Below are 24518 nucleotides of genomic sequence, written 5' to 3'. Positions count from 1 at the left end.
CGGCATTGATCAGCAGCCCATGGTCGGCCAGGCGTCCAAATAAAGTTCGTAAATGTTGAAGGTGTTCTTCGGGTGAAGCACTGGCCACTAGCAAGTCGTCGAGGTAGGCGAATACGAAAGGTAGCCCGCGAGTGATATTGTCAATGAACCACTGAAAAGATTGGGCAGCATTCCGGAGGCCGAACGGCATTCGGAGAAACTCAAAAAGGCCGAAAAGGGTGACTATTGCGGTTTTGGGAATGTCTTCGTCGGCCATTGGTGTCTGATGGTAGGCTTTCATTAAATCTATCTTCGAAAACATCGTTGCACCGGAAAGACCCGTGGTGAAATCAGAGATGTTGGGCAACGGGTAGCGGTCCGGAACAGTAGCCAAATTTAGCACGCGATAGTCACCACAGGGCCGCCAGCCACTGGTCTTTTTGGGAACTATGTGAAGAGGCGAATACCAGCTACTAGATGATGGACGAATGATGCCGACAGCGAGCATATGGTCGAACTCTTGTCGCGCAATAGCAAGTTTTTCGGGGCTTAGGGGACGTGCTTTTGCGAATACTGGTTGGCCACTTGTTACGATGTGGTGGGCGACAGGGTGCTTGACGGGCTTTTCCAGTCACACGAGGCCGTCAAGGATGGAAACTGTCGTAAAAGATCGGCAAAAACATTGTTCTGCGGAAGAGTGATAGCGAGGCCGACAGATGTAGCGCGCGTGCTTATGCCGTTGACCGTGACGCCAGTAAGGTGGTCCACCACCCTTTGCCCAGCGACATCAACCAAGATTTTGTTACGCCCTAGGAAATCGCTGCCTAGGATACAGTGCCGAGTGTAAGCAACGAGAAACACCCAGTGAAAAGTCCTGCGTAATCCGAAGTCGAGAGACAATGAACGACGGTAGTAAACAGGAATTCTGGAGCAGTTACATGATGGGCGAGATGGACGAGATCTCACCCCATGATGGGCGGGGTGAGATACACGATCGGCGTTCTGCTTCTGTCGGATGGTGAGGCCGGAAGGACGCTGACCTCCGCTCCGGTGTCGACAAGGAAATTGTGCTTGCCGCACCGATTCTTGATGAAGAAAAGACGACCTTGCCGTATGTGGTGGGGGCTTCTGGTCGCCGCTAGTAACCCCCGTCGTAGTTTCCCTGCCATGCACATGAGGATTCGCATCGCCGAGCTCTGCGAACGGCTGTGGAACCAACAAAGGTGGCGTAGGCGCGTTGGCGGCGAAGTGGGAGGAGTCGGGGAACGTGCCGCACGGCGACGTTGAGTAGAACGGTCTGGGCCTGAGGAAATGCGGTCGCGGGGTCCGGATCGCTCGAGTATGCCTGCGATGCGGCGGACTTCTTCCCGTAGCGAGGCCAGGTCAGAGCTTTCCGTTGCCGGCACAGAGGATGCGTGCTGTGACTGGTGCTGGGAAGGAGCGCTTGGTGAAGATCAAAAGTCACGTGTGCCTTCAAGCGCTGCCAGCGCAGACGGGCTGCACGAGTCGGAGAACAGCTCCATTGCCTTATCCGCTCTGGTAGCTAATGACACAATATCGGTCTCTTCCGTAACAGACAGTGCCAGCTGGACGGCATGAGGAAGTTTTGAGAGGAAGAGCTCACGAAAGAGCTTGTCGTCAAAAGGAGCGGTTCCAAGGATTTGTTGCATGTATCTGACGAGCTGTGAAGGTTTGCATCAGATATACGGTTACGCATGTGAAAGTAATAGAAAGAATAAAGGTGCTATTGAACGCGAAAAACAAGAACGGTGGTAGGGTTGTGAGAAGCTCGCAGCCATGGGGTGTGATGAGCGACCTTAGTACAAAAAATACCTTTTATTGCGCTACTTAACAATGATGTATTCAGACCGATTAGCCTGACAATCTTGGCTTTGGCGCTACGTACAGAACAGCTACTAAGTCAACGCGTCGGACAAAACTTGTCGAGCGAAATCACCAAGAATCAGACTTACAGTAGCGCCATACCTTCATAGAGTACGACGTGAACGGGTATTTCATCATAATATTTAGATGATATTGTTTCACGAAAAGAAATATAGTCTACCACCGTATCTGCAAAGCTACGCTGTCTGTCTCGGTCACCGCGTATTCCGGTAACTGTTAGCAACTTATTCACAATACACGAAGTGAATGCGGTGTTGTAAGGCAACAAGCAACGACAAATGACTTACCTCTCGGCAGTCGCTGACCAGGTATGGAGTACGAGGCGTTCGGACGCTCGAATAGTTTCTACACCAAGAAGCAGAGCACAAACGTTGCGCAGGCATATTCCCTGGCAGCTGTGACTGTTCGAGGACACTCACATGATACAGCTTGCGTTTTTAGACAGGAAAAATCAGAACTCATAGTCCCACACAACTGCTACACAACACGCGCCATCCGAAACGGACGCATGCGACTCCGTGGACGCCGGTTCCAACCGGCACAGCCGCCGCGCTGTCGCCTGTTCGAGCGCTCGCGAACAAATTTGAAAACGGCCAATCATCGCTCAGAAAACGAATTCATCCTCATGGGAACCAATCAGTAATCACTAGCCACGGGATGTCTCCATGACGTTCAATTTATGACATTTTCTGACGTCCGATGACGTGAAACGCATGAAGCGCCTCACTTTATCCCGCAAAGGAACTGGCGAGTTTCGGGCCCTTGCCGAGAGTTCCTGCACAGCAGTCCCTGCGGACGTGCGATTTTGAATATCATTTCCTCCAATGTACATGACAATCCAATCCAGTGGCCTCAGCTGCAGCCTATGAGTCTTGCCACGAAGGTGTCCCACTGTGGCCCCCGGGAAGCTGCTCACGGTATTGCAACTTTTGTTGAATGTGCATTTTGTCCATGATGAGACAACAGTTTTTTTTCTGAGAGCAGTTTCTGATGAGAGCGCTGCAATTTCCGCCTTCAGTCTTTCCTGAACGTGAGTAGTTCATCCTGCCTCACCTGTTGAGCCTAATTTCTCAACATATTTCTACAAGGAAGCAGGGGAAGTTTTGCCCGAATGTGCTCGTAAGCTTTCGTACGTTTCGCAGCACAATGCATGGCCTAATGGTGGCCTCTGTCCATGATGGTCGCTTCTTTCCAAAGTTCCTGACTTCGTCCAGAAGAAACATTGCCTTACGGTCTTCAACTTGTGCTGCTTCAACTTGTTTGAATGCTGGTATGTAAAGGTCACCTTCCAGTTTTTTTTAGCTTCTCCTTGTAGGAGTCGACAGTTTTCTCCAGCTGTTAGATTTTTGCTTTTGGTTCCTTTTCTCTCTTCCTAAGCACCCATCTCTGTTGGAAATCAACACTGCTGATTTTTTAAAATTCTACTTGGACAGCAATCGAACAACAGGCAAACGCTGGCCCACACCGTGGACTCCCAGCTGGACTGCCTGACTGTTCCGAGTTCTCCAAGGCCTGCTTGGGTGCAACCACGTTCATCTTGGGCGCCGGGGACAGTGAGAAACTCTTCGTCATCTTTTGTGAGGGAAGCAACTTCTTCGCTAGCAGTGAAATCTTGCCTCTCGTCTGAGCACATCACCTTTATTTTCTTCGACGGCACTGTATCACTTGCGACACTAGCTCGAAAATTCCGGATCAAACTTGATCAGCCCGGATCTGGTTTTAATCAGGCCGGATCAAGAGGAATCCGGGTCGTTCAGGTCTCTTCTAGTTGGTTCCGGGCTGGATCTGCCTTTATGCTGCCTGAAGAAAACCGGAAGGTTTCGGATTCCGGAACACCCAGGTTTTGATCAGTCCAGTACAAGCTAGTCAGGTTTAGTTCGCGGACCAAACGCGAACCTGGCATTGGTCGATGTGGGTCGGGTTAACACGAGGCCTACCGGACCCGAGCTGTGGTTTGGGCCGTTTTTTTTTTCTGTTTAAAACCTATTAAAGGAGTTCTGTACAGAGAGTGCGAAACTTTTTTAATGTTGGGTCTATAATGTTTGCGTGAACTCGAAATTCGTAGCCCGCCACTATTGGTTTCTGTGGTTGTTACACAACACCGGGAATTAACTGCATTTAACCGTTAGGTTTTTGGGTTGCGCCGATCCAAAAAATAAAAGCAAAAATAGTACTTGAAATACATTCATACAGACTTTTGCCTCAGAATGAGGTTGTTTGAATTGGTGTCATGCGTTAACTAAGCTAACTTTGTTAATTGAACTCGCGAATTAGTCAAGGAAAGGTAGCATTTTTCTGCATGGGTTTGGAATCCTGTCGCCATAGCACACTATTTCAATCAAAGTCACTGGGTTTTTCACAAGAATTCTACAGAAATTTGACAGCCGAAGAAGTATCGCTTTGGGAAGTATCGTCGGTGGAATTTTGCGTTTGCGGAACTCTCGGCTCCCCCTTTATCTAGACAATGTGGAAAGAGCGACACGTTTTATTCCGATCGAGGGTCTTTTCGCCATCATTGCCAGTGGCTGGTGGCTGAGGAGAGACACTTTGACAAGGGTATACGTGCGATTGTGGCGTGGTTTCTTTTGTTTTCGCACAGGAGGAAGGGTATTTGAACGGAGCCAACAATTCGGCAAACGTAAATACCAGCGATCGCACTTCATCCAATAGCGAATTTGCGACTGCCAAATTTCTGTAGAAACCTTGTGAAAAACCGCGCGATTTTGAGTGCATTTGTGTGCTAGTGCGATGCGCTTCCAGATTAATGCAGAAAAATGCTTCCTTGGCTGGGCTAGTTTACGACTTCAATTAACAAAATCAACAAAATCAGCCTAATTAACGTGTGACACGAATGCAAACGGCCCCCCAATCAGTGGCAAAAGTTTGTCTGAGTGCATTCCAACTAGCTGGATAATTTTCTTAAGTAAAAACTATTTTTGGGGAATTTAATGGCATCCTCTCGTGGAACCCATTGTGTGTGCTCCATGTTGTGAATGAAGTTTTGTAAACCAGGTTTGAGTAAATGAAAACAATGCACTGCAGAAGGACTTTGCTTTGAAATTTAGCCTTTTTCCAGCTGCACGGTGCACTCAGCATATAATGTGAAATCTGAACACCATGCCTTGTGCCCGATTTGTCGAAAATTAGGGGCACGAAATTAAACAACCTTTATGTTGTGCGCGCTCTCACTTTTCTCGAAGCTGCATATATTTCAGTACGCATTTTAGAATTTGTACGCCGTACTGTTTCTGCACTCTACATTTTCTTGTGTTTCCGGCAGCGTGCGTGGTAGCCTGCCACAGGAACATTTTGTTAATTCATACATATTTGTTAATCAATTAATATTCACTCACTGCAACGTTTGAGTATTTTCGGTGATTCCGCCGCATTCGCGTGTGATTCACGTAAATGCCTCCGTGACGTTCCGACTTCGGAAACATTCCTACATTCCTCGGCTTAGCAATAATAATAATAAAATACCGTGTCACACCGTTATGTCGCATCAGACATCGACAATCCTAAGTCATATGAAATCGCATTTGGAGCCATTTACTCAAGAAGAACAGCTTTTCCAAAAAGAAACCTCAGTCACACTGGCAGAACGTGAACAATGACGGACAGAAGGGCGACCATTGGCCAGCAAATTCTCTAGCCTCTATCCTCCGCGGCGACCTGGAAAACTTTCGTTTCACCCCGCCCGGGATTTTCCATTCTGCCGCCGGCTCCACGTGAAGAGGTGGTCAAGCTTTGGCGCGATTCACCATGGTATTTGGATTCCTCCTGGTCAAGCGTCACAGGTTTGTTGTTTTCATTAGCTGTGGTATATTGCGTTAGATGTTTAGCTCACTGTACTTTGCTGAGGAAATTGCTGTGCTCGCAGACACATACTATCTGGAACTGTAAGCGAAAATCATCCTGGAAGTTCATCCCCCCCTTTTTTTTTCAACAGCGAAGGTGCGATAAGGCGAGCTACGTAACCCCACCAGGCCCGTCAGATGCTGGGAGAAATTAAGTTGATCGACCAAGTTACGGCACTCCGTGAGCAAGTCAGCACATTTGAAAAAGGTTGTTGAAATGAAATATACAGGGTGTCCCAGAAAACGTGTCATTGAATTATAATAAAGAAACTACACCACCTAGAGTCATGCGGACAATGGCATTTGTTCTTACTGGGTTTTTGCCACCTCCTCATGTGAATGTCGTGTAACGTAAGTTTAATTATGTAAATTTTTGCGACCTTAAGTCGGAAATTTGCCTAGTAAAGGTCACTTCTTTACCCCACCAATGTGAAGAGCGTGTCTAATTTAGTCAAATTAATGATAATTGACAGGGATATTCAGGAGCTATCCCATCGGAAAAAATAGCCGAACACCACGCTCTACGGAGGTCGCACAGAATAGCGCACGATGAATTTTTCAGCCCAATCTTTGTCAGTCCGACGAAAGGAGGTTGGAAACCCAGCCCTCCCCGACATCGCAGAAAGAGATAAAACAGGCACAGCTTATCAGTCCGACTTTCGCTGGGATAATGCTTTCCCTCTCCCAATTTTAGGAACTGTTACTTTTTCTACTCTCACTCTGTGGGCTGGCTTCGGAACCTCCTTTCGTCGCACTGAGAGCGATTGCGCTCAAAAAGTCATCGCGCGCTATGGTCTGGTGCTCCGAAAAGTATGATATTCGGCTATTTTTTCTGATGGGATAGCTCGTGGATATCACTGCAAATTATCATGAACTTGAGTGAATTCGGCACACTCTTCATATTGGTGGGGTACAAAAGTAACCTTTACTTGGCAAATTTCCGAGTTTAGTTCGCAAATATTTACATAATTGAACTTGGAGTACATGACATTCACATTAGGAGGTGGCAAAAACCTAATAAGAACAAATGCTGTTGACCGCATGATTCTAGGTGGCGTAGTTTTTTTATTATAATTGAATTACACGTTTTCTGGGACACCCTGTATAGAGGTGAGTATGCGCCGCGATTTTTCCTTTCTGCCCTCAACAAGTACTCTTATTTTATTTATTTCTACCTGTGTTTCTTCTGTACAAAACATATTCACAGAACTAGATCGTCTGCTGAGCAATGCCAGGAGACTGGTGCGGAAGCTACAAAAATTGCCTTGGTTGAATGCAGACCTCCAGAATATGGCGGCCACCTCATTGGCAATGGCGGTCCGACACGCATCATCCTCGGGTGGGTGCAACATGTCGACTGACAAACGACAACTCAAGAACGCCGGCCCCCAGGAAAAGGTACGTACCCGTTATTTGTAACTGGATTTTCAATTCATCGTGTCAGATTCGGCCATATTCATGTGCACATTCATTGTGGCACGAAAATTTTGGTCTACAAAACGTTTCCATGCAGGTCACTGAGCTCATCACTGGGTCAAGCGTATTAGTGCCACATTGCGAGATTTGGCGCACGTCTGGGAAGGATTGCCACACCTTGTGAAGACGCCGGGCACGCGGCTCCGTGAGCTTAGAGAGAAATGGTGAATGAAGCTGTTTCCGACAAATGTAAATGAATTTACTGCTGGTTTTCAATAAATGCATATCATATACTCAAACATCTGTTACTTCTTTTGAACCGCACGTTGGACATACGGATGACCCTGGGGTTGAGGCTGGGGTTTAAACGAACTGAGTCAGGTTATTATCCGATATCGGCTCGGATCTGTACACGGAATGATCGGGAATAGGTCACGTTTTGATCAAAAACTATTCAGGGGACAATACAAGTTTGATCTGGGTTACGACACCTCTAATCCAGATGTGATCAAATTTTGAATGAATCTGTGACAAAATTTTATTGGGAGCCGATCAGTTTCTGATCAGTGATCTGAATCATGTTTTGATCAAACCCAAGCAGCACAATGTACTGAAAGTCGAGTGCAATAGGGGTGGACGGTATGTGTCTTATCGATGTTCTGTAGTTTCATGAATCTGTTCAGGGCCTTTCACCTACACGCCCACCCCTATTGCACCCGACTTTCAGTGCATTTTGCTGCTTGGGAAGGTTAGTCAGGAGGCGGTACAATTTTGATCCGGATTTGATAACATTTTGAATAAAGCTTTATCACAATTTTATCATATGCTGATCAGTGATCCTGCCCAATTTAGGAATCAAACTGGATCAACCATCCGGGATCAGGACCGGATTCCAATTTGGCCGGAATTTTCGTACGGGTCGCTTCCGTATGCTCGAATCACTGCAAGGTTTCATGACACTTGGTTGTTTCTAGACCGGATATGACGAAAAGACGCTTGGAATGGCATTGCTCTTCAGCCTCCACACCTGAGCCCTTTTTGTAGCCCGAAGGTGTGAAGTGAAGAATGGAAACGGTAGAGTAGGTGGATGTGCTCTTCGGTGGCCATCCGTCTCGCAATATAACAAGAAGCCACTGTTCCAACAGGGAAGCAGTTTCGATAACTAACCTCTAATCACATGCTAATGACACGGTCTCGTGCTCGTTCCGTCCTCCTCGTCCCCCTCTGTCCTCTTGAGACCCAAGGACAACCTGTCCATGGTTTTTCAAAACACCATTGTATTCTCACCCTATGGATCAAAACAGAATGAAAAATCGAAACGAGAAAGCAATACGACAATCTACACTAGAAAACGGAATGATACCCATTTGGGTACTGTGGCCCTTGTTTATTTCTGATGAAAGTAAATAAAAAATTGCAAAAATACTCCGAAACGTCTGAGTAAACCTTGTTATTTTGTTATGTTAAGTCGGAGTTTCTCTACTTTTTTGTCAAAACAAAAATTGTGCGCTTGCAGGCAGAGATATAGGTTACATTTCATGCAGCGTACTCTAGACTTTGCTGCGCACTCAGGATTGCGGCACTTCATTTTGATGAAGTTGAACGTGCTCCGGGAAGTGTCCTGTACGATAACACCTCACTTCATCTGGAGGCAAGGGGGCTGGCTGTGCTCGTTTCTTCTGTGGAACTTCGTTGGAGTCCTCCACTCTCGGAGCTTGCATCGTCGTCTCTGCCTCGGGTATGCTGGGGTGCCCTGCATGCCGACCCCTGTTGGCGCGACAGTTTCACAGAGAGAATTAGACCTTCTGCGATCCTCCCTTTGAACTCCAAGAGGCCAAGGACATCCTTCTTCAGCAAGCCTTTGGCAGTACACAGCGTGCTGTACTCTATCCAGCCGTTGCACTCTGTGAGGTCGAGAAAGTGTGCGTAGACTCGAACGGTCCACTTTGTGTGCACGTTCATTCTGTAGGAGGCAATCATCCGGTCAGTGAGATCAACACCACCCATATTTGTATTGTATTCCCTCACTATTGCTAGCTGCCGAACATCCACCTTCTTTTTGACCTCGTTGGACCACCGTTTGCATGTCCCCTCTGCGGCTACGCTGCAGGCAGTGGACAGGAGCAGAACGGACTTCTTGTCTTTCCATTTAGTGACACATGATTCCCAATAAAGCATAAAAAGCCCATGGACGTCCTCATCTGGTCCAGACGTCCTCGTCCAATTTAAACATCATTAGGACATCCATAGGTAGTGTCGCAAAGGCTGTCAATTGCATGACATCCTGAGGATTGTTTTTTGACATTCTGCTGTGGACGTAATGTGGGGTGAGTGTCACTTCAGTGGAATTAAATATGCATGATACCAGACACATGCCTGATACAATATTTTTCAGTTTAAATTGACAAAAAATTATAGTGTACAGTTTCCTATTTTTGCTTCTTAGGTCGCGATGGCTGCATTGGCTGCATGCGAACACGAACTCCCGCGACCTTGCCTGTTCACCATGCCACCAGCCAGCGCTGTCAGTCGCGCATGCGCAGTTTTGTTCGCTTGGCGCTGGTTCGCTTTGCTTTGGCTCTAACGGACGTTTCTCATCGCGGCGAGTGGTACGCATGATCTCGAGCGTATTATTGTTCCGCTAAGTCTGCAGCTATTAGAGGGTTTGTACTGTCGTTCCCAGTTTATGCTGTCGTTCTAGCAACCCGTCTGAGAAAGAGCCCGTAAGGGGAAATGTTTCTGCCAACCCACAGCAGGCCAGTCATGCTCGTTTGAAATGTCAAGTGAGGACGCGGCCCTGTATCAAGCCAAAATCGCTCTTCGCCATCAGGATTTTCGCCGTGTAAGGTGTGTAATCAATATAACTGCGAAATAATATGTTCGGCTGTGCCATGCATTGTCATTGTAGATTTCACTCCATTTGCAGGCAATCTGACCAACGACAGGGAGATGGAACGCAAGATGAAACTGTGAGCGACTTCGTGCATACGGTGCGTATATGTCTTGACACCCACTGCACATGGCTATGCTGTCATAGTGTTTTCTGAAAAGATATTTCTTGCAGATTAGGCGTGTATGGCGCAACATGCACCAGGAAGAAAGACTCAAGCATTGTGTTCAATGTGGCGGAGACTCATGCACGTCATTACAAGATTTGCAAATGTTTTGAGAAAGACAAGTTGGACCGGAAGTATGAATCTATGCGCTTTTTTCATTGTTGTTCATCGTCCGATCATTGCGAAGTTTGTGCCTGTGTGAGACGAATGCCTGTGTGTGTTGATGATGAATGGGGATGCTTTCAGAGGTACGTACTCGTGAGTGGTGAATAAAGTGATTTCTTGCTGCTATATCTACTGTTTCGCGTGGGTTTTTGCGGGTTCTCATCTCTCCCAGACATGAGCGGCTGACTTCAGAACATTTCAGAAAGCATCTAGACAGCAACGGGGAGGGGTGGTGAATAGCTTGCCGTTGCTGGCCACACAGCAGCAATTTCAAGATTTCCATAACCTGCATCAATGCAACTATTGTGCCACATCAGCATTAAGGCAGCCCTCATGTTAGCATCAGCATCAGAGAGGCTCTAGTGTTAACAATGTTAACACTAGACTTAACTTAACATGATGTTAACTTAACATGAGCCTGAAGATCTCTGTTAAAATTAGTATCGGAGCAGCTCCACGTGTTACCATGAGCATCAAGACAGTGTCCCCAATCACATCAAACCTGATATCACTCGTAAATAGGGAACACACCCATAAACGTGTGTTACCACGGCAGTGCCTCTGCTACTCTGGTTACATGCTATGTAGTACAATGTCGGTTACCCTAGTTCTCTACACAACCTGCATATTTTTGTCTCCATTCTGCTAAAAATGCTTATAAACCCAGCATATGTATAAGCTCCTCGCTGCTGTGGTACTATTGCAGTTTCCTACCTTACTTTTGATTCATTCTAGTCGAGAGTATTTTTATGAAAAGCTGTCTTACTGTACTCAGTCAGTGCACCAATAAACGTTGAAGCTGAACCACATATTTGCAGCATGATATTGCTCAAAGTATACAGGGTGTCCCAGAAAACGTGTCATTGAATTATAATTAAAAAAAACTACGCCACCAAGAATCATGCGGTCAACAGCATTTGCTCTTATTAGGTTTTTGCCACCTCCTAATGTGAATGTCATGTACTCCAAGTTTAATTATGTAAATATTTGCGAACTGAACTCGGAAATTTGCCAAGTAAAGGTCACTTTTTTACCCCACAATATGAAGAGCGTGTCGAATTCACTCAAATTCATGATAATTCACAGTGATATTCACGAGCTATCCCATCGAAAAAAATAGCCGAATATCATGCTTTTCGGAGCACCGGACGGTAGCGCGCGATGACTTTTTGAGCGCAATCGCTCTCAGTGCGACGAAAGGAGGTTCCGAAGCCAGCCTACAGGGTGATAGCAGAAAAAGTAACAGTTCCTAAAATTGGGAGAAGGAAAGCATTATCCCAGCGAATGTCGAACGTGATAAGCCGTGCTTGTTTTATATCTTTCTGCGATGTCGGGGAGGGCTTGGCTTCCAACCTCCTTTCGTCGGACTGACAAAGATTGCGCTGAAAAAAATTCATCGTGCGCTATTCTGTGCGACCTCCGTAGAGTATGATGTTCGGCTATTTTTTCCGATGGGATACCTTCTGAATATCCCTGTCAATTATCATTAATTTGACCAAATTAGACATGCTCTTCACATTGGTGGGGTAAAAAAGTGCCCTTTACTAGGCAAATTTCCGACTTAAGCTCGCAAACATTTAGATAATTAAACTCACGTTACACGACATTCATGAGGAGGTGGCAAAAACCCAGTAAGAACAAATGTCATTGACCGCATGACTCTAGGTGGTGTAGTTTTTTATTATAATTCAATGAAACGTTTTCTGGGACACCCTGTATACACCTAGCACAACATAAAAAACGTCCCAACAAGGTACAAGATCATGTCTCTGAAAGACATCCCAGTGACATGATATGGATGCTTGTTTTAACATCCATGGGATGTCCACTCTGACATCATCAGGAGGATTGTGGACGTCCACAGGTAGTCCACATATCCTGGTATGGATGTCTTGCAGTTATCCCAGGGACATTTATGGTTTACTGGGTTGCTTGTCATTGCAGACAACACATGAAAGTTCCTCCCTTTTCATGTACTTACCGGCTGGCAGCTTTGGCACTGCTCCGCCAGTTCTCGTACCCAGAACGCTTCCCGTGAGATGCGCAGTCCTGGTTCTCAAAAACTCCGCCAACTTGACTCCCGTAAAGTACCTGTCCGCGAATACGTGGACTCTGTGCCTTGATGGGACAGTCTCTATCAGAATTTTAACGATCGCTCCAACCAAACAAAGTTATTTTTGCGAGTGTTCGTCTGCAGTGTATTTTTCCGTGTAGATCTAGAAATCTAGAACGAGCCCTTGCGGTGTGGCAAGAACAATGTTTTTGAGGCCATCCGGATTTGGCTTTGACGGTAGGTACTGCCTCGCAGGGCAGCGTCCAGAAAATGGTATAATCTGCTTGTCGACGCACACGTTGCAGGGCCTTGGTAGTCCTAGACACCCCAAGCGGAACAAATCAAGGATGGGCTGCACACGGAATGTTTTGTTATTGTTTTCCTTCTTGGAAATACTGTTCATATCCACAAAGTGGAGCACGTTTCTCAGTTCAAAAAACCAATTCCTCGACATGCCGTTTGTTATCAGTGAGACTGAGAGGGACACTTGACACGAGTTTTCGCACCTCTCCACGGGAATAACAAATGCCACAAGATCGGCTGGAAGGTCTGGAAAATCGGGCGTAAGACCCAGAAGATGACGTGGTCAATGATATGCAACCCGGGAGACGCCATCGCTGCCAGTCCCCTACAAATATCGAAGTAGAAATGTTACATGCATCCTCTTGGAAGCCCTAACGCGCTCATGAGGAGATGTATCTGAGCCAGCTTACGCATCTCTTGCTCATCTGTTTTGACTGATTTATGATTCCGTGTCTGCTAAGAGTACAGGTCGGTTTGGTCTGCGCAAAGCGTCCAGAAATCTTGAGGGAAGTACTTCAGGATATATGACATGGCACTTCCTGGTACGCTTTCTGGTAAGCACTTCCTGGAAAAAGGCAGTGTCCTGTCAGGAAGCAGTTGGTAGTACAGCGCTGTTTCATTCGCGTAGTACACACCTGCAGGGTTGTACTCATCCAGCAACTGTCGCAACCTAGAAGACCGCCAGTCCTCGCAAACAGCTTCGTCGACAGCTGCAGCTTCGCCAACAACGGAACAAAAAACCAGTCCTTGATGCTTTTGGAAACAATCCATCCAGCCATCGCAGCATGAGAAGTTGATGTTCAAATGCATGGCAATTCCCTCAGCCTTGGCGCGTAGCACAGGTCCATTGACAGGTAAGTTTTGTGCTCAGGGTGTCGAGCCGAAACGTTTTTCGTTCGGTTCTATCATAATCGGTCCGGTACCTGTTCTGCTCCGGAGCAAAACAATAACGGTTCATACCGGTTTTAACCGGTTCCGCATCTGGTGTGCATATTCACTCCCAGAAAAAAAAAATCAATGTTGCAAAATGTAGACCCGTTTATTCCGCATACATATGGTATTTAATATTAATAGGCAGGTGAGAAATTGGTAGCTCCTGGTTCATGTAGGTGACTGCCTGTTCAAATAGGCTTTCTCGTTTTCCCAGGAACACGCTGACATCCCTCCCTCATCCTGAGGATGTCATTGCGGGACAGCAGTGACATCTTGGGAATATCCCCACATGATCCTCAATTTGTTAGAAAAGTGTTAGAATGAGACTCCAGAGATGGTCCTAGGGACAACATCTGGGGACAAGGTTGGGAAACTCTCAGGAGCAGTAAGGATCATGTAAAATCCTCCAGTAAATCTGCTTTCATTTCTCACTTCTAGAAGTGTGCCGACGTTTACAGTGGAAACGGACTCTCTCTCTTGCAGTTTTCAACCTCGGCCACCAGCTTGTTATTTTCCGTCTCTCATTTTTTATTGTTTTTCGATGATGAACAATGGGTGCAGTGGTATAAAAAGCAAAAATAATATAAAAGGCCATGTGCCACTAAGTGTAAGACTAAAGAAGGAATATCCAACATTCTTGAAGCGCATGATACAGACGGACTTGTTTGTCGTGATGTCATACGTAAGGTACTTTCTTGCTGGATTGGTGCGATCGCGTCCCATCTGAATGTCTGTTGCTGCTTCTCAGCCAGCAAGCACCACCGCACGATACGACGCAAATCGAGGAACACCATCATTTACAAACGCGCTCGAAGAATCCGTGTTCTTTTCTTCGTGTCATGTCCACAAAAGAGGCTCCACTTCGTACGCGCTTGCCCTCGCGGATACGTAAATGTATTCAACTTCGCTGCTCTCAAAACGAGGGATGCGTTGCGCGACATTAGTGATAGAGAAGCCGTTACGCAGCCTCCTTGGGTCGCTGTCTAGTTGAGTCTGTTTCCTTTTAAGGGGAACGTAACCAGAGAGAAGAGTTTTGGCGGATGAAATTAAAACGAACACTACGGCACATTGGTAGAGAGTCACAACCGGTCAAATGTACCTCTGAGTCTATGTGCGCGAACGATTAAACGTTACAAAGGGAGCCTAAGGGTCATAGTATACCGACATACATTCCACCGTAACCGTAACCCTCGTAAAGTATCCATGACATAACTTCAGAACACGTGACGTCAGTTTCATTCGCCTATTCGTAGTCCAAACCGGCGAAGTTTTTTTTTCTTGGACCGAAAACCGTTAAATAAATTTTTCGGTTTCCCTCCTGAGCGAAAAAAAGGTATACGGTTTCGATTCCATTCCGGTTTGCACCAAAATAGCGTTTTTTTTCGGTTTTCAGTTCTGGTTTTCGGTTCGCTCCGACACCCTGTTTGTGCTGCGTGCTCGTTGAATCCACGTGACAAGGACGTCTTCCAAGTCCCTGTGTGCAGCTGTGCGCATCCTTTTCCGCTTCGCTCCGAAGTCCCCATGGTTAAAAGTATCCTGTATCCGAGATCCATCTTTCACTATTCCGAGAGGGTGCTCCTGGTGACACCAAACTTTTTGCAATATGTGTCTTCAGTGGCTTGCCGGCAGTATTGCCAATGTCTTCTCATGCTTTATCGACTAACAAGTCCGTTTTGACATCGTTGCAGTAGCATGGGGAAGAAAATTTCAGTGCGCCAGCACAGAGAAACACAAGTGGCCCAGCTCGGCTTGTCAACATGGACGACGAAAACAGAAGTCGTAGTTAGAGCTTTCGGCATGCCGTGTTGTGCATGCTGTTGTACATGCGTTGTGCCGGCATGCCGTTGTGCATGCCGTTGTGCATGTGTTGTGGATGCCGTGTTTTGCAGCCAACACAAATGAAATAGCCAAGCATGCATGCTGTGTTCTCCGCAAGACCTACTACATTATTATAACGACCACGTCATAGGCACCCCTCACCAGCGCCGCATTTGGAAGCTTGGCACTACTCATTGGCCCGGTTATTGCTTTGCTTCCTGAATTTCTTACATAAAAATACATATTAGTTTACGTTATATGCGTGCTGTGCATCTGCACTTTACTTATACACAAAGACGCGATTCAAGGAATGCGTGCGCCATTACTGCTGCCACCCCGTGGCACCCGAGGGGAACTGTGCACGTGCGGACTGCCGTTTGCAGAGTTCCTTCATTTTCCAGTGTGTGTTTTCGTTCATTTTCGTGCCCGTTCATTTTCTCCCGGTGTAGAAAAGATATCGCATCGGCCAGCACCCCTCACGTGAACAACTGCGCATATCGCATGAGGAAGCAAGGAATCTTCTTTTTCCTTGACCTTTCGAACGCTATTCAGATGTTTACCGATTTTACGCTTTTGATACGCTACTGAGATTTTTACTGGATGACAATGTGACGTTATCGACAGTCATACTCATTAGGGACGGCGGCCACCAGTATTCATCCCAATGGGAATAGCGATTTTGGCAGTCCTCCCCTCTTGTGTCGTCGCTGGGAACGAGGCTAAAGAGTACACGGAGACGGGTGGTTTGAGAGTAATGCGACAAGGTCTGTATATGAAGGATATGCCTTTCTCAGGTTAAAGTGGGACTCCGCAAGAAAATGACCGGCAAATGTTGTCTTATATCCGTAATCTTTGGGATGGCAGGAACAGGTGTACGAAATACCTCGGTCCGAAACTGTGCAGACTTTACTCAAAGGAATTATTACGAAGCGAGCACTTCGCCTCCCTCAAGCGAGAGAGCGCTGAAAGCAACACACTGATGACATCATCCGGCGTCCGGCGAGGGAGAAACAATGCAGGCTTTGAGGCAGACCGCAATGCAGGGTGACCTCGCGGAATCCTCCTCCGGACGAACCGCCGTAGGATGGAGCTCTGTGTTCTACTCTTCGCATTCCGTTTTCGGTTTGCTATTGTCATCACTTACGAATTAATTAGTGGCGCAAAATGAATGCGAATTCGTATTCAGTATCGAGAGGGTGGTTCGTGTTCGCTATGGTATAATTGGGTGCCTTGGATACATTTCAGTGTTTTCATGCATTCCTTACCTTTACACAGCCCTCCAGTGAATACCCATTTCCATTGTTGTGTGGTGTCTGCTCATGTGCCCTAGCTATATCTGTCCCACTACAATGATGGGACACGCCACGTTTACGCGGCATATACACCCGATTAGAAAGGCTGTGCCGAGCATTCAACAAGGAATGTTTTATTGCAACAAATTAAGTACTCCCTTTTGTACAAATGTGTGTTATGCTGTTTATTATTATTATTATCATTACTTTCTTTTTTTCCTCCTTTTTACATGACATGCAGCATGAAAGTGGCGAACGTGACACCGGAGAAGAATATCTTACTACGTCGACGCAGCTCAGCTCGACTCAGCACACTGGGAGCTCCGTGCGCTCTGACACGTCAATACCTTGTCCAAGTTGTTCAGACAGCACAGGGCTGTCAACGTGTTCAGGAGACACAGACCAAGTAACGCGGACAAAGAAACAGCCGACACAACGGACGCTGATCACGCAGTTCCTAAATGAGCAGCGACAAGTGCGCTCTGAGCTGAGGGAAACAAAGAAAGAGGATGTTAAATTACGAGAAAGAGAACTTGCTTTCATAGAGGCAGCCACTGCAACACAGAGGCTTTTTATTGAATCACTTTTGTCATATATCCAGAAATAAAATTAAACCATCGCGGCAATGTTTCATCCTCTTCCACATACAATCTCAACATATTTTTTACACCGCACATAAAACTTGATGGGGCAACATGCCCCTGGTTATGGGGAGAAGAAAATGGGACAAACAAACAAATGTACAACACAGGATAACACACACACAAAAAGAAGCTTTATTTTAGAACGTACACATAGCAGGGACAAAGAGGTAAGGAGAATAGGAACTGCCGCCTTTACTCCTTACCTCTTCGTCCTCTACATGTAGTCTAAATGAAAACTTCATGCTGGTTTAAGTGTTGTGCTGTGTTGGACATTTTTTTGTTTGTCCCCCTTTCTTTCCCATACTCAGGGACATGTTGCCCCCATGAAGCTTTATGTGTTAAAAAAAAGAAACATGCACCAGGATTCAACAGGTTACAGTTTACTCACTCTGGGCATGTTGTGAGTGCTTCAAGAAGTATTTTGTGAGGGCAGCCGTGACTCTCCGCCCTCCATCAAGACACACATCATACTGGAATGTTGTTCATGGAGAGCATCAAGCTTCCGTGAATCCTGTCCCACTGTTTTTCAACGGTGTGGTTGAACGCCTCACAGATGTTGTTCAATATACAAGATGCTCTCATGGCTAGCTTGACATTTGGCAACGTACACTCTAGTCTTTTCATCATAAACCTGAACCGAACCTTTACAGGTTTCATTAGATCTGACGAGAGAAGAAATGCTTGGTCGCATAAGATAATCGGAGCCACGGGTGTATCCTCTATCACTGCTACAGGCGACTGGAAACGCTCACTGTCGATCAGCTCGCACAGCTCGGAACGGCCATAAAGAGGAGCATCATGGTATCTGCCAGGACCTCACACGTTGATGTAGCGGAAGCGATAGCGACGGTCAACCAGCGCCAGGAGGATGACACTGTACCTGTTCAGAAGAATATGTTAAGTTGACATGAAATTCAGGTAAACATTGCACACAAACAAATGAACGTGATCATAAAAGCCATATGCAAAAAGGGAAAGGATGAAAGAAAAAGCTTACTCTGCCATTTTGTTTTGCTCTGCAATAGTTAGTTCTATATGGAGATAATCCATCCACACTCTACAGGATCATCAATTTTCGATATACAGTATTTCACATCCGGAACATCGCACAGGCGTTCTGTAATACCTGACGGAAACAACTTTCCAGCGTTTATAGTTGTGACTAGTCCACTGCATTCTTCTGCGGTGGTGAGACCGCGAAGTTGCAACCATCCACTGCGCCGATAGCGTGCCGGAAACCGCTGAATGCGTAAAACTCCCGCATGTGTTGCGTCATCTCGCCAGGAGGTATAATGCCCAGCCGCTCGTCCTCAAGCTGCTCGATCACCGCTTTCATAAACTGCCTGTAGATGACGTTTACTGTGGACCGACCTATTCGAAATAAGTGTGCAATTGTCCTGTCTTCCGCAATGGAGCACAGTCTACACAGTCCGACTGCTACTCGCTTCTCGACAGGAATGGGCTCTCTCATGTTTGTGCATTCCCGCTCTAGAGCGCACCTGCAGGATTCCACCAGGTGCTGAAACGTTGCCGGAGATACACGAAGGGCCTGTTTGAAGTGGATTGGATTGGATTGGAAAAGAAAGAAAAATATGGAGAAATTTGAAGTGGAATTGCCCCAAATTGGGTAGAGTGTCCTGAAACCAACGTTCATTTCTTTGGAATGCCGACCGTTCTCGATAAATGTCAGGGGAGTTAGCAAGGAGCACAGCAGCCGTAGTGACAGCATTTACCTGCAGCCGTAACTCAAATGTCTCTCACGCGAGCGCGCTCGCGTTTCGTTAGCCGAAGTCGCCTCCGCTCGCTACGATGCTTCGCGCGAAAACACAAAAACGCTGCTATCACACGTTTATTTTTTTCATCCTCAGCGTCGTTCGGCAACCGCACGCAGGACTGAGCGCGGTCCGCCATGTTGCCTGGTGAGAGGAGTGCGGATAGGCTTCCGACTTGTCTTGGCTTCTGATGAATCGGGTCCGTTGAAGTACAACAAATGTTGAATAACGCAGTGCTTTACGTGCCCTTACCAAAGGACAAAAGCAACACACAAAATTTATGGCATCTTCAATTGCACGTCGTAACGTTTCGAACCTCTGGGTCATCATTTGCGTATGTCTTTTTTGTTCATCGTGTACTGCTGGCTGACCACGAACGAATGCCATTTAGTGCGACAGTCATTCGCTGGGAATGCCATTTAATTTGCCGTGTGACAGGGGTTTAGACACTCTTCAGATAGAGAAATATCTGAGACACGGAGCGCAACAAAGGCAGCACAACACGTGTTGTACACAGAACAACACATGTGTGATGTAACAGCACAAAACGTGCCGTGCTGTCTCCCTTCTGCTCCCTTCTGCTCCCAGACTCGGGTTTTCTCTATCTGCACCCTAGCACTTTTGTCGTGGATATCTACAGATTGCATTGCGGAAAATTCCAGAAGGGCATATTTTAACGTTCAACTTTAGCTGTGTTTGAAACCCTGTGTTTTGTATCGTCACGTATAATGGCATAAACACTGATCTCGATTGTAAAAGGCTGGATCGCGGACAGGGAGCGCGAGCCTGCGGCAACCGGCCGCCATCTTACTGTACCCAAAACAGTTGCCGCAGCGATCATGGCAACTTCTTGCAATTACGGTCGTACCAACCGTACCGTCAAGGATACCCCTGGCCTAAATTTGAACAAGTGAGTCATTCTTTATCAAGGAATAAATAGGAGTTCATTCTGTACATTTATTTGACAATTATGAAGTGTGTTTTTTTGCCCAAAACCAGCACTGGATGAAAGTTGTTTGATCGCTCTTTCGACGTTCAATCGCACACCCTTGCATTTTACCCGGCGGCAAATACAGTTTGAGTGCATAATATGCTAGAGAGAACATGTTACACTACACTGGTAGTGTTGTCATCATTATATGTGTGAGCACTCGAGCGCTTTCCTGCATGCATTGCTAGCACGGTAAACGGTGTTCTGCACCGAAACAAGTGCACCGTCATTTCTTTGAATCACCTTCACGCACAAGTTCAGTATTACGTCGTAATGAGACCAAGAGAGTCACCCTTTTTTATGAATTGGTATTGTTTTGTGCCTTGGTTTGATTTGTGACAAAGAATCCTACGTAACGCTCGTGTGGTGTGACATGGATACCGCCTTTGTGTCTGAGCTATGTTGTCAGCTTGTTGTGATAGTAATAATTTGTAGTGTGTCGTGATATTTGTAGCAGTGTTTAAGGGAAAAGTGGTCTCTTAATACAGGTTCCCTCATGGGACCTACCCAGAGAATCGTCTGTGCAGTGTGATGCGATGGAGTTTACAGATAAGTATCACGTTCCTCATCCACGGGCTCCTACTTCACGAGGAGAAACCACCTTAGTGCACGCACTGTGGTGAGCCTCTCTCAATTTTGCACATTCTCTTTATATGCTCGCGTCATGAAACACATCACTTCAGAGAGTATTATATACACCTTAGGCCCCTTCACCCAACATTATTGCTTAGTGATAAAGCTATAATTCTTTTTAGAAGAGTTTTTGAACTTTTAAGTTTTTAAAAGATATTGGGGTTGTAAACCCTGTTTTAAACTGATGTTTTAAATATTCATGCAATGCTTTTGTTAAACAACATATTTATTTTTAACTCTTTGTATCCTAACCAATGTTCTGATGTATTATGACCTTTGTTGTCGATGCACCATAAAAACTGGAATCTTCATCATCAATACCGTATCCGTATCAGGTTCCGTCACAGCTGCATCGACATACTCAAGAAATGGGTGCAGAACCTGCGCAGTGTCCACAAACCCAAAAAGTAAAAGCATATGTGTCACATGAGATTTTTAAAGGTATTCATAGTATATAATACCTTGTTTTAACTGTTGTATATCTAACCCACCTCTACAGTATACACTCTCAGCAGTTAAAACTTGTCGGGGAACTGTGATCATTGTTTCAGTTAATAGGCATGCACATATACATATATACTATCAGAAGAAAATTATTTCTTGAGAATGCACTTCTCTGGCTACTGATGTTGTTTACAGCTACTGTTGATCCCATTCATGCCGCTGTAGGCTTACCTTCGGCCCTTTGGAACTCTCTGTAATTGTCTTAATAATTGTGTGTTTACGTCGCGAGACAACTGAGATCATGAGCGACGCCACAGCGGTCGGTCTATGGACTGCTTTTGCCCACCTGAGGGTTCTTTAACGTGCGATGAAAGCTCATCACACGGCACCCCGTATTTAACGTCTCTCGCGGAAGACAGCGTGCCTAAGCAACTTGTACCCTGCCCCCAAGTTGCTGGCGTCCTCGACCGAGTTCGAACCCGCGATCTCGGGAGCAGAAGGCGAACACGCTACCGACTGAGCCACCGAGGCCGGTGTGTAGTTGTCTTAGCTGCAGGTGGAGTGCCCTCCAGCTTCTTGCAAAAATATTGACGTATTTAAGAACATGACACAGTTTGAAGGATTCCAATTCAGGAAATTTGCAGTGGCAGGGTCTGCCAGAGCGAAACCTACTGAATGTTTTGTGGTGTCGAAGTGGCAGTTCCTTCAAGATAGGAATACCTTAGATGGGTGCAACTAACTAGAAATTAACAAAGTGTTGTTTGCATTAAGCACTTTGTAGTACACTGAACACATAAGCACCAAAACAAAAATTGAAAATTCAACATGTATGAGAAAATAAAAGGAGGGCAGTTGCTATTCATTGCTCATTCCAACCTAAAATTAGATGCAATAAAGTTACATAGTGTGCCTGTACATTGTCATTTCTGAAATAATACCACGTATGATCTTTGAAGCGACCACACGGAACAGTAACAACGGACGGCGAGGAGTGGAGCGACGGGCTGAGATCCACGACACGCCGCGCTGATAAGCGAGCGATGCTTCCAGAAGCATCTGTTCCTTCGCTCGCATCAATCTCATGGACGGATCGACGACCTTGGAGAAGCTTCTCTACTTCTTCTTCTTCGCCGACGCGCGCTTTCTACAATGTTCGCCGCTGTGTATAAAAGCTTGTGAGCTCCCAGCCGGAGCATTCTTTACCTTAGTTCTGTTAAAGAGCTATCGCTCTTCTGTGTGTTAGGCAGCTAGGCAGCTGAATAAAGTGTTCGCCGATTATTCGCCGTCTCGCTCGTCTGCTTTCATCCGTGACAATATATATTGCCATTCCAGGGAGGTCACAAAGCAATAAGCGTATTGTTTGTGACGTCCCTGCACATTCACTGCACCTTGAAACGCTTATGTGCAAGAAATAAATGTTGAAATTGAAAAATGTATATTCTCTTTATTCATAGAGCATAACATCACTTATATTGTTTACAAAAGCATATCGTGTTACATCTTTGTCACGCAGAATGCACAACCAAGAAAGCCATATTCCACTAAACATCACGTTTGACATGATTCAGTTGGTATCATTTCACATACAAGGGTACACCAGGGTCAAAATCACAACTGTTTCAAGCTCCAAATCGTCCTGTTGCAGTTTTCAGACCGTACATGTGTAGTGCAAGAGAGCTCTCGCACATTAAAGTGTAAGATGGGAGTCACAGTTAATGCAAAGTGATGAGAGATTTTGACGCTGAAGAAAAGTGTGCTAACTGCGGAAAGTGTCATAGAAGATCTTCAGAAATCGTGTCTGGATTCACAGTAGTGCTGCGACGCTCCCTTTTAGATGACGATGATGAGTTTCAGATGTGCAGCTGCATTTTTTGCAACGTGCTCCACAAAACAAATATGACAAAGTCAGCAGTGGATGGCAGGCCCTCGTCCATACGCAGCTATGCTCACGCTGCAGTTCTATTCAACAAAAGTATGTGAGTACACGAGAAGGACATTCAATTTCGCACAACCGCGCCTGCAGATAATCAGAACAAATGAAGGAAGAAACAAAAAGAAAAAAAAGGAGTGCTGTACTTCAAAAGGAGATTAAGTCTTGTGTCTCAAGGAGGTGTTACCACTTTCTAAGTAACTTTATCATACTTACATCAATACCTAGATTAACTGGCCTAACGAGCGTTCTCTAATTGCGTGAAGTAATTGTTTGGGCTGCTTCGGTGTGTCCATATGTGCGAGACATTACGTCGAAGACACCATTGTCGTTCACTAAGGGACTCTTTCTGAGGCGATGCTAGATATAAATCATACGAAACGCATACACCTATCTAAAACAACGGCTGTGATTCTACGGGACGTTTTCTTTCTATCATGCGAGTATATCTTTTCCGGGACCCTTCTTTCTGGAACAATTTTTGTCCAGAACGCAGCATGGGAGATTATACATGGTTGTTGTTAAGCTCACATTGCTTCTTATTGAAATATTGGCTGTGAAACATGGTGTAGCAAAACCCCCAGATCTGCACTGCAGTGACGGTCTAAAGGCCAGTTCCCACATACAACGCTTCCCTACATGGCGCTAGAAAATTCCGCTATATTTTTTTCCTCGCATTGCTGCGAACCGCTATAAAACCACTCTTGTCGAAGTAAAGCCCCGGTCAACTTTTCTAGCGCTACATTGAGCGGTGAGTCTCTGTTAACCAATCGTGAGCGTTCCAGCCGTGACGTCGGAGAAGCTGGGGTCTGTTTTGCTCCCGATTACTCGAAGCAGCAAGGCAGGAAGGCGACGATGACGACGACGTGAAAATGGCCACGAGTTTCATCTGCCCGTGCATCTGCCAATTCATGGCTGTTTGGTTACTGTAGTTCGGTATCGCATCAAAGGTGCATCCGCCATGTCACGTCGAGACTGGGAGGTACCCGGGTTCGAATCCCGGTGCCGGCTGTGCTGTCTGGGGTTTTCCCTGGGTTTTCCTCAGACGCTTTCAGACATATGTCGGCACAGTTCCCCTAGAAGTCGGCCCAGGACGCGTATTTCCCCAGGGCGTCAGTCGTGACGTTGCCCACATACGTGAGGCCGACAACGGCAAGCCCTTTCGCCATCACCACCACCACCAGGTGCATCCGCGTTCATGATACGGATATCCGGCGCGGACAGCAAACAATCACGGTGGTACCGATGCATCAGGTCGCAACGAGATATCCCGTGACTGCGGCAGGATAGCGCTCTGTCCTCGGTAGTATGTGAGAACGGCAACCGG

At 46.2% G+C, this 24518-nt stretch overlaps 1 pseudogene; it reads right to left on the bottom strand.

Moving 5' to 3' along the window:
- Nucleotides 1–8798: 8798 nt before the first annotated feature.
- LOC135383597 (uncharacterized) lies at nucleotides 8799–13513 on the bottom strand (annotated as a pseudogene).
- Nucleotides 13514–24518: the final 11005 nt, after the last annotated feature.

Source organism: Ornithodoros turicata, chromosome 1 (assembly GCF_037126465.1).
Source record: "Ornithodoros turicata isolate Travis chromosome 1, ASM3712646v1, whole genome shotgun sequence".
Taxonomy (NCBI): domain Eukaryota; kingdom Metazoa; phylum Arthropoda; class Arachnida; order Ixodida; family Argasidae; genus Ornithodoros; species Ornithodoros turicata.
The sequence above is the reverse complement of the archived record's forward strand: the minus strand, read 5'-3'. Positions and strand labels throughout refer to the sequence as shown.